Here is an 8,131-nt window from a genome sequence, read left to right as displayed (position 1 = left end):
CATTCCATTTTGGAAGGAGGAGCGGAGGAGTTGCCATCATATGCGGAGGAGGATTCCTCCGAGCCCAGAGGATGAGGAGGTGAAGAAGAGTCCCGGCTGAGACTCTTTTCCCTCGGCTCGGTTGGGCCGTTCATACTGAGGCCCATATGGATAACAAACCCAGCGGCGGATGAATCCTTCTTTTTTTAGGTATATATATATCCTGGACACAAACGTCGATAATATTGCAGAAACAAAATTTAGTACCACTTCGAATATGTTTTAAATTCAAACTGAAAGCATAAAATCACGGGAAGAAGCGTATTGTGACGGTGAACCCGAGAGACTCAACCCGTGCTTTATTATTATAGCAAAAAGGCCCGTGCGTTGCAATGGTACAAAATGAAAATGGTTATAAACTCAAAATACAATTTACTATTTAAATAATGTTGCAGGTAGCATAACAATATTAGAAGTAAATTAAAGTACCAAGGACCATATTCTTGACACAAAGAGTGGAAATTCGCTAATACTTCAAGAAAGAAAAGAAATACCCTGAGGTTAGAAGCAAAATGATGCACCTCGTGTTCGTGTTTTACTTGTGAAGCTAACGTGAAGCTGACATCAAAACAGGAAGTAAAAAATCAAAGATATTAAAAGGCTTAGTAATCAAAGGAGATAAGCAATGTCCAACAAAAAGAGAAAACGTTAATATTCTGAGTAATTGCGTACCAGTCACGCCTTAAACCATTTTCTACACAACGATTGTCGCATATAAGGAGTAAGTATATTTCCTTTTTTGAAAAAAAAACTTTCAATATATTCATCTCCCGTTATCTATTTCCCTTTTTCTTTTATTAAACATGTGTACACTGTTTATCATGCCTACTTTTCTAGATCACAACCGATATCTTGGCCTGCGTGCCACTTGTAGTATCTTTCTCTGTTCAACTTGTGGAATATTGTAATTTAAAAAAACATGTGGAATATTGGCACATTTTGGACCCATTCCAGGCATTGTGTATGAATGCCGATTTAATCGGTCAGTTTAATTAATAATCGGCCTCCATTAAATCCATCAATCCGCCTTTAGTTAATTCCTCCATTCCATATATGAGCGAGATTTAATTGGGGTCTTTGTCCCATAATTCGGGATTGCTGGGATTTGATCTGGTCTCTCTCCCATTAATTTCACCAAACCATCTCCCTTCCCATAATTTTCCCTTTCATTCCTTTCATATATGAGCGCCCGATTTAATTCTACTTTTTAATTTCTCCGTATATATATAATTCCTCTTCTCCCGTAATCCCTTCTTTTTGGGAAGCATGGTCGCTATGTATACATATCCTCTCTACTTTACATGTGAACAAGACTTGTCTCAATTGGTGGCAGCGCTCAACATTGAAGTGGAGGTCGTGAGCTCGATCCCGTGTGAGCAATTATTTTTCTCCACCTTTAGTTTCACAACAGTCTGATAGCGGGCTGAGGCCCAATGTGGCGATGTAGCCCAAGCACTTGACATAGGAAGGTTTGCGACGGACCGGACCAACCAACGAAGAAAACGTGGATTGTATGCAAACGGACAAAATTACAAAATTTACAGAAAGCGTAAATTTATGAAAAGAAGCGTATTGTGACGGTGAACCCATGGAGTCAATCTGTACTTTATTATTAGGGATAGATTATACTAGTACAAATGCCCGTGCGTTGCACCGGGCGGAAAAGGGCATGACCTGCTTTTTATCCCATTATTATGCACCATTTTTGTATCTAATTTTAATATACATCGATAATAAGGTTAAACTGATTAGTTCTTTATACGTAGCATGAAGTTCAGACGTGAAGAAGCCACCTTAGCATTCTTCATCTATTTTTATGGAAAGAGTAGTTTTTTCTTGGAATAGATTGTCTGTCATTTTCTTTTTTCTTTTCTGAAAAACGCCTCTGTTCAGAAAGTCTCCTTTGATCTAACAATGATATTCATCGCTGGATGCAAAATGAACGCTCGTGTATAACTCTAGGACTAAAAACATAAAGCATTGTAAGTCCGTTTCACAAAGCTATGATATATATATATATATATATATATATATATATATATATATATATATATGTGTGTGTGTGTGTGTGTGTGTGTGTGTGTGTGTGTGTGTGTGATTCAAAAAACATGTCAGCTAAGCTAAAAGGTCTCATCCATCATTAAAGGAAACAATTTTATATTTAAACATGCCAATTTCGTGGGCACTGCATCTCACTACAATTTTATGACTTCAGAGAGATAAGATACATGTAGATGCATAATGTTTCTTTCTCATGCCAATTAGCTAATCAACAGGGCACAAAATAGGGAGATAAACTATGGCAAGCAGGCAACCGAATTGACATAGCAACAACTTTGAATTTAGTTCAATAGTAATGGAAGGACCAGAATTAGTGAATCATAAACATGAAGGGTCGAAGCACTAAATCAGCGTGTGCTCAGCTCGGTCACCATAATCTACTTTATCTTCGCTGTGGGTTAAATGATAATCTACTTATCTCGTAGTAAAAAAATTCTCAGAAAGCCTGAATATTAATTAGTTTATAGGCCAATCACTTGCTCCAAACTGCCATAGGAAAAACCAACAAATAGGAGCAGATGGCAACAGTGGTGAACATAAAAAAAATTGACAGTGCCTATACTTCGAGCCAAATACTACTGTTCTTAAGACAACATTATTGACTAATTAATCTTTCCAGTAGGCTTTTCACCAGCGCCGTGTTATATATTACTACCGAAAAATAGTAAATATGATAATAATAAAACTAAAATTTTGCAGTTGAAAACATGGATTTTGTAGCATACCAAATAGTCCTAAACCTGAAGCAAAATAGAACATGGCATATAAAAGTATTCTGTAAGAAAAAAAACACCATGCACACTCTTTTATTTTTCATCTGCAGATCCGTGGCATCCGAAATAGAGTAGTCCAAAATCCATCTCCTCTTACAAACCCTTAAGAACCGAGCAATTAAACATCATGGAAAGGTAGAACTAACATAAATTCATACCAAAATTTACCTGGCAGCTCCAAAAAGTTAACAGGCATTCCCAAAAGACTATTGTTCTCTGCCCCCTGTATGACATCTGCACCAAAATTACAAGAATAAAGAACCACTTTCTCCTCTAAACTTAATTAGCACATGTATCTCCTATGGATGATGTTTACTCAACTCTATTTAATCCGCTCACAGGAATAGAATCTCCTGTGGGTATTAACCACAATCATGGCACCGGCAATGCCCACAATGGTATGGACCCAATACCCCTCCCGCTCTGCTCTCTCCCCTGCCGGTGTTTGCCATTATACCGGAGGACGTCGCCGCGTGGGATACTGAACGGAGGCACCGCCACCGGGATCTGGATGTTTCACAGGAAGCTTGTTCACCCAATCATCCTACATCCCTGATGTCATATGAAAAAAATTCCATCTGGAACATCAACACGAAATCAAGAATAAGTCTTCATGTTTAATGAGGTAGTGCTAAATCAATTTCCTATGCCGCTTAATCAATTTCCTGATTTCATGAAGCCATATAAAAGATATTTCCCTGATAAAGTAATAATTCTTCAAACACAAATTTCTTGTGGGAATTAGCACAAACATTTGCTTGGCAACCAAAACTCGGTTTCTCATATTACACTGTACTGTAGTAATGTAATGGGTACTATCGATCTTTTGAAACATAATAAGAAGGGCTAGCTTATAAATAGAAAACACTGTTTTATGGCTCAATAAGTATTAGCAAACATGACATGATAGCAGGAGTGCTATGATCAATTTTACAAAATTGGGCAATAATGTAGCAAGGCGTTCAACTTGTTTGGGCAAGTGATGTTCAGCATGTTCAGTTTGATCTTACCAAAAGGATCAACGTAATTCAAGACAGGGGAACTGAACCAAGAATACATTGGTGCCTATCAATAACTCCCAATTGGATTTCGCCTTAAATCAGTGCAGGGGTGGCAGGGGAGCACATGTGTATACCTGCACGTGGTCGTGAAGATCGGTTCAGACGAAGTAGCGTCCTCGTCGGCGTTGCAGAAGAGGGCATGAGTGGAGGAGCCGGCTTCCGTGGATAGCACACGCTGAGATGGGGAGCGGCTACACGACAAAAAAAATTCGGAGGCCAGCAGCACATTGGAAATCCATCAAGAGTTGGCCTGCAATGTTGGAGTATATAGTCAATGTTCTCAAGACTTTGCAGATTCAACTTCTCAAGTAAAATCATAGTAAAATTGATTCGTTTTACACATTATGAACATTCAGAAGCAGATAACAAAACTATCAGGCGGCTATTCACTGTTGCTAAAATTGTATCTGACCATTAGATGAGTAAGTCACCAGAGAAGTTGTTATGTATATAGAACATGTACTTCCAACACTCATGGGTGCCGCCCACACGCCACAACAAAATCTTTGATACAAAATCAATCAGGGGAGAGCATGCCCATGCCACTGAACTCTCACGCGATCTGGGGGTTGCTGTTGGCCACATGATGAACTTATAAAGGGCATCTCTAGCAGTTAGCGACGATGCGACATACGTTTTTTACGAGGAGGAGAGGAATCGGGACACATACCTGGATCCGCCGACCGGAGCCACCGCCGGAATCCGCGCCGTCCTTACTCTGCCTTCTCTTCTCCCCATCTCACATCCTCTCTCTCCCACGTCTCTTCTTCCCACAAGACCGAGGCGCCACGGCCATGGAGCACCGGCCGCCGCGCTGGATCCTGATCTGATCCGCCTCGCCGCGACGTCCGCCGCTTCCCCGCCGTTCCCCGCCTCCCCGTCGTTCCCCACTTTCCGGAGCCCTGCCGCCGTCGTCCTACATGTCCCGATTGGATCGGGACTTCGGGAGCGCCGCCGCTCGATCTAAAGCCAAACATGCACAGAGGGTTGACGAAGAAAAATAACTGCGGGTTAAATTAGCGAGAACCGTTTATTCGACGGTGAGAGACGGGGCAAGGCCAACTGGATCGCGGCCCAGTTAAGCGACCAAGAACGTAGCGGTCAATCGAGTCAATTGGAGAGACAAAATTTAGTACCACCTCGAATATGTTTTAAATTTAAACTGAAAGCGTAAAATCACGGGAAGAAGCGTATTGTGACGGTAAACCCACAAAGTCAATCCGTGCTTTATTATTAGGGATAGATTATATATACTAGCAAAATGGCCCGTGCGTTGCAACGGGAGAAATAATCCTCACATGCCCCGGTGACCCATCCATGTCGCCACTTCTTCGCCACCATCGCTGATGGTGCTAGGCGACCTAGGGCACATGCGGCCCGAGGGACTTGCCCTTGGCCCGACACTGCAGCAGGTATAAGATATAGATTTAAGGGTTTGTGTGGTATTTGAGAGTTAATCTTCCATAATGCATTGTTGAGTTGTAGCTTCCAATTCGCATGCTTCTACCTTTCCATATCTTTATTGTAATGCAAAATTGCTGTGCAGACATACCACTACCAAGATGCACTCTCTTTGTTGATTAGCAAGAATGGTCTGTTTGCAATATCCTATTAAAACATTAACACATCAAATTGGACATCATAGACCACTCCAAATATATTGTCAAATTGCAGTTATTTTTCAGGTCATCAATTAAATTAGATAAATTAAATTATTAAATATGCATGTCTATGTTATGACCAACCAAGATGTTAACCCGAGCACATCGAAATAGCTTCATTTTATGCTACTATATCATGACCAAAAGTAGAGGATTATATGGGAAAAAATAGTGTAGGGAGAATGAAGTAGAAAAATATCAACTACTTTAAAATTACCACACGTGGCAGATGTCAGGGAGCCTCCATAGCAAGCAGCACGCATCGCACATGATGTAGCTAGGAGGCAAACCATGGGATGTAAAATATGCATCTGCTCCACGGGACTATATTTAGCACACTGTTTTGTGTTTTTCCAGCCCACTTGCACTCTTAAAGCCTGTCCGCTTACCATGCCAATCACTGAAATTTGAAACTTTAGCATTGTGCTTCAAATTTTACCTGCCGTACCGATCATTGCTTTGAAACTTTGGACAAAGATTAGCCAAGGAGCTGCTACTCCATCAAACTTGTACTTGGTGCATACTCCATGCACGCACGCCGTGTATGTACGCCGCCCAGGGGCTCATGTGGCCACGAGAGCATATGCGTGGAGGGAGGCCATGGGATGAGCAACATGCAAACACCAGGTGCACCGCCGTCGCCATGTGAGCTTTGCTGCCGAGATGATTCAGATGAACCCTGAAGGCTCCTCTCCATCCTTCTCTCCTCGCCTGCGCCATACCCAGACGCGTCGTCGCTGCCCTTGCTCCCGAGCCTGGACCATGGCTGTCGACCATGGCTGCAGCTGTCGAGCCCCTCGCCGTAGCCTACACCTTGCCATCGACCCCGGTCTCCTTGAGCCCCCTGGCTCGCACCAATCCGATGAGCCTCCTCCTTCCTCCCTGCTCTTGTGTTCACCATGGACGCTGGTCCTTTTTCTATTGCCACGCCCGAGCTCGCCTTGAGTCTTCCTGCCAGAGGCCTCCACTGCGACCAGCCTCTGCCATGAGTCCCCTGCCACCTCTGCCCGCTGCTTCCCTCCACCTTGCTGCTGCTTCGGCCATCACCACAACCTCGACTGCCCGCGTGCTGTGCCTTCTAGCAAAATCTTCAAGTCCATCGAAGGTCGAAGCCCCCTTGCTGCTCCACGGACACGGGCCCTCGACCTTGCGCCAAGTACCACCGACCTGAGGCTAGGACTTTCACCAAGTCCTATTCGTCGGGAATCTCAGGATATGCCACGGCAGCGGTGTTGGATACGTGACCAGCCAGTGGCAGCAACTGCAGCATCCGTCAAAGCTTCCGGCAGCTCGGCAAGGAAGAGCCGCTGAGCGTGGCCTCGAGGGCGGCAACCTTATCCCGGAGCGCGGAGGTCTCCGCCTCCCGGTCAGAGATCAACTCGGACTTGGCGGCACGGGACACCACGGTCGCCTCGATATCCGAAACCTACATGGCGAGGTGAGCGGGGGAATGGGGGCTGAGGAGTACTCACCGGAGTGAGGAGCGGGATGCGTGGGCCGGAGGGGAGCATGAAGGAGGCGACATCGCGTGGAGCGCACGCGGAGGCAGCAATCGGAGGACGACGATTGGGCAGCATGTTGGCACGTGGGAGAGGGACACGGTTTGAGCCGGGAGTCTTTTGTGGGCTACCGAGGCTTCCGTGAGTTCGAGGATAGACAAAAAAATCCACACTTTTACGAACAGGACGCGGTCGAATTTGGCCCAGCAGGGCCAGACGCGTCACCTTTAAATCTATTGATGATCAGCAAATTAGTACCACATCGGATATAGAAAATAATATAGGTAAAAAAAATTGAAAGCGTAAATTCACGGGAAGAAGCGTATTGTAACGGTGAACCCACGGAGTCAATCCATGCTTTATTATTAGGAATATTAGGGATTTATTACTAGCAAATACGTCCGTGCGTTGCAACGGGTGAAAAACTATTATCCCCGCATGGCTGCATCCTCCAACTAAATGAATATGTTGTCCAAGACTGAAGAATAGTTATGGAGATGTAGTAGAGATACCTTTTTTTGAAATTATATGCTAAAATTAGATAAGGACTTTTAAAAGGCAACTAAGACTAAAATGGCTACTCCCTTCATTTATAAATAAATATGTCTTTTTAAAGAGTCTAATATAGACTACATATAGACATGTACTAATTTTATAAAAGCATACACGGTTGTCATTTTTGTCCTATAAAGGAAGCCTCTATACACTGCAAGTATCAAAGTCATTTTCTCCAAGCTTGATGTCCCTCTAGCCCTAAAGTACGTCTCCAACAAATGAACAAATTAAAATTAATCGGTCTCACATATGAGAAAGTGTTATAGTTGGTTATGTTTGTTAATGGATCGATTAGAAGCAAACCGATCCAATACAGTCGAACAACACAATATGATGAGTCAAAAAAATCAAATCACTATTTGGAAGTTAAGGTTTTTTTGGCACAAACGTGTGAGACGTGTGGTTTGATGTGTGCTCATATGCGCTATGTGAGACGATCTCAGGGCAAGGCCCAAATTTTTTTCGACGTGGTTCCCCGAATT

Source organism: Triticum urartu, chromosome 5A (genome assembly GCF_056163025.1).
Source record: "Triticum urartu cultivar PI428250 chromosome 5A, HENAU_Tu73, whole genome shotgun sequence".
NCBI classification, from domain to species: Eukaryota; Viridiplantae; Streptophyta; class Magnoliopsida; order Poales; family Poaceae; genus Triticum; species Triticum urartu.
The sequence above is the reverse complement of the archived record's forward strand: the minus strand, read 5'-3'. Positions refer to the sequence as shown.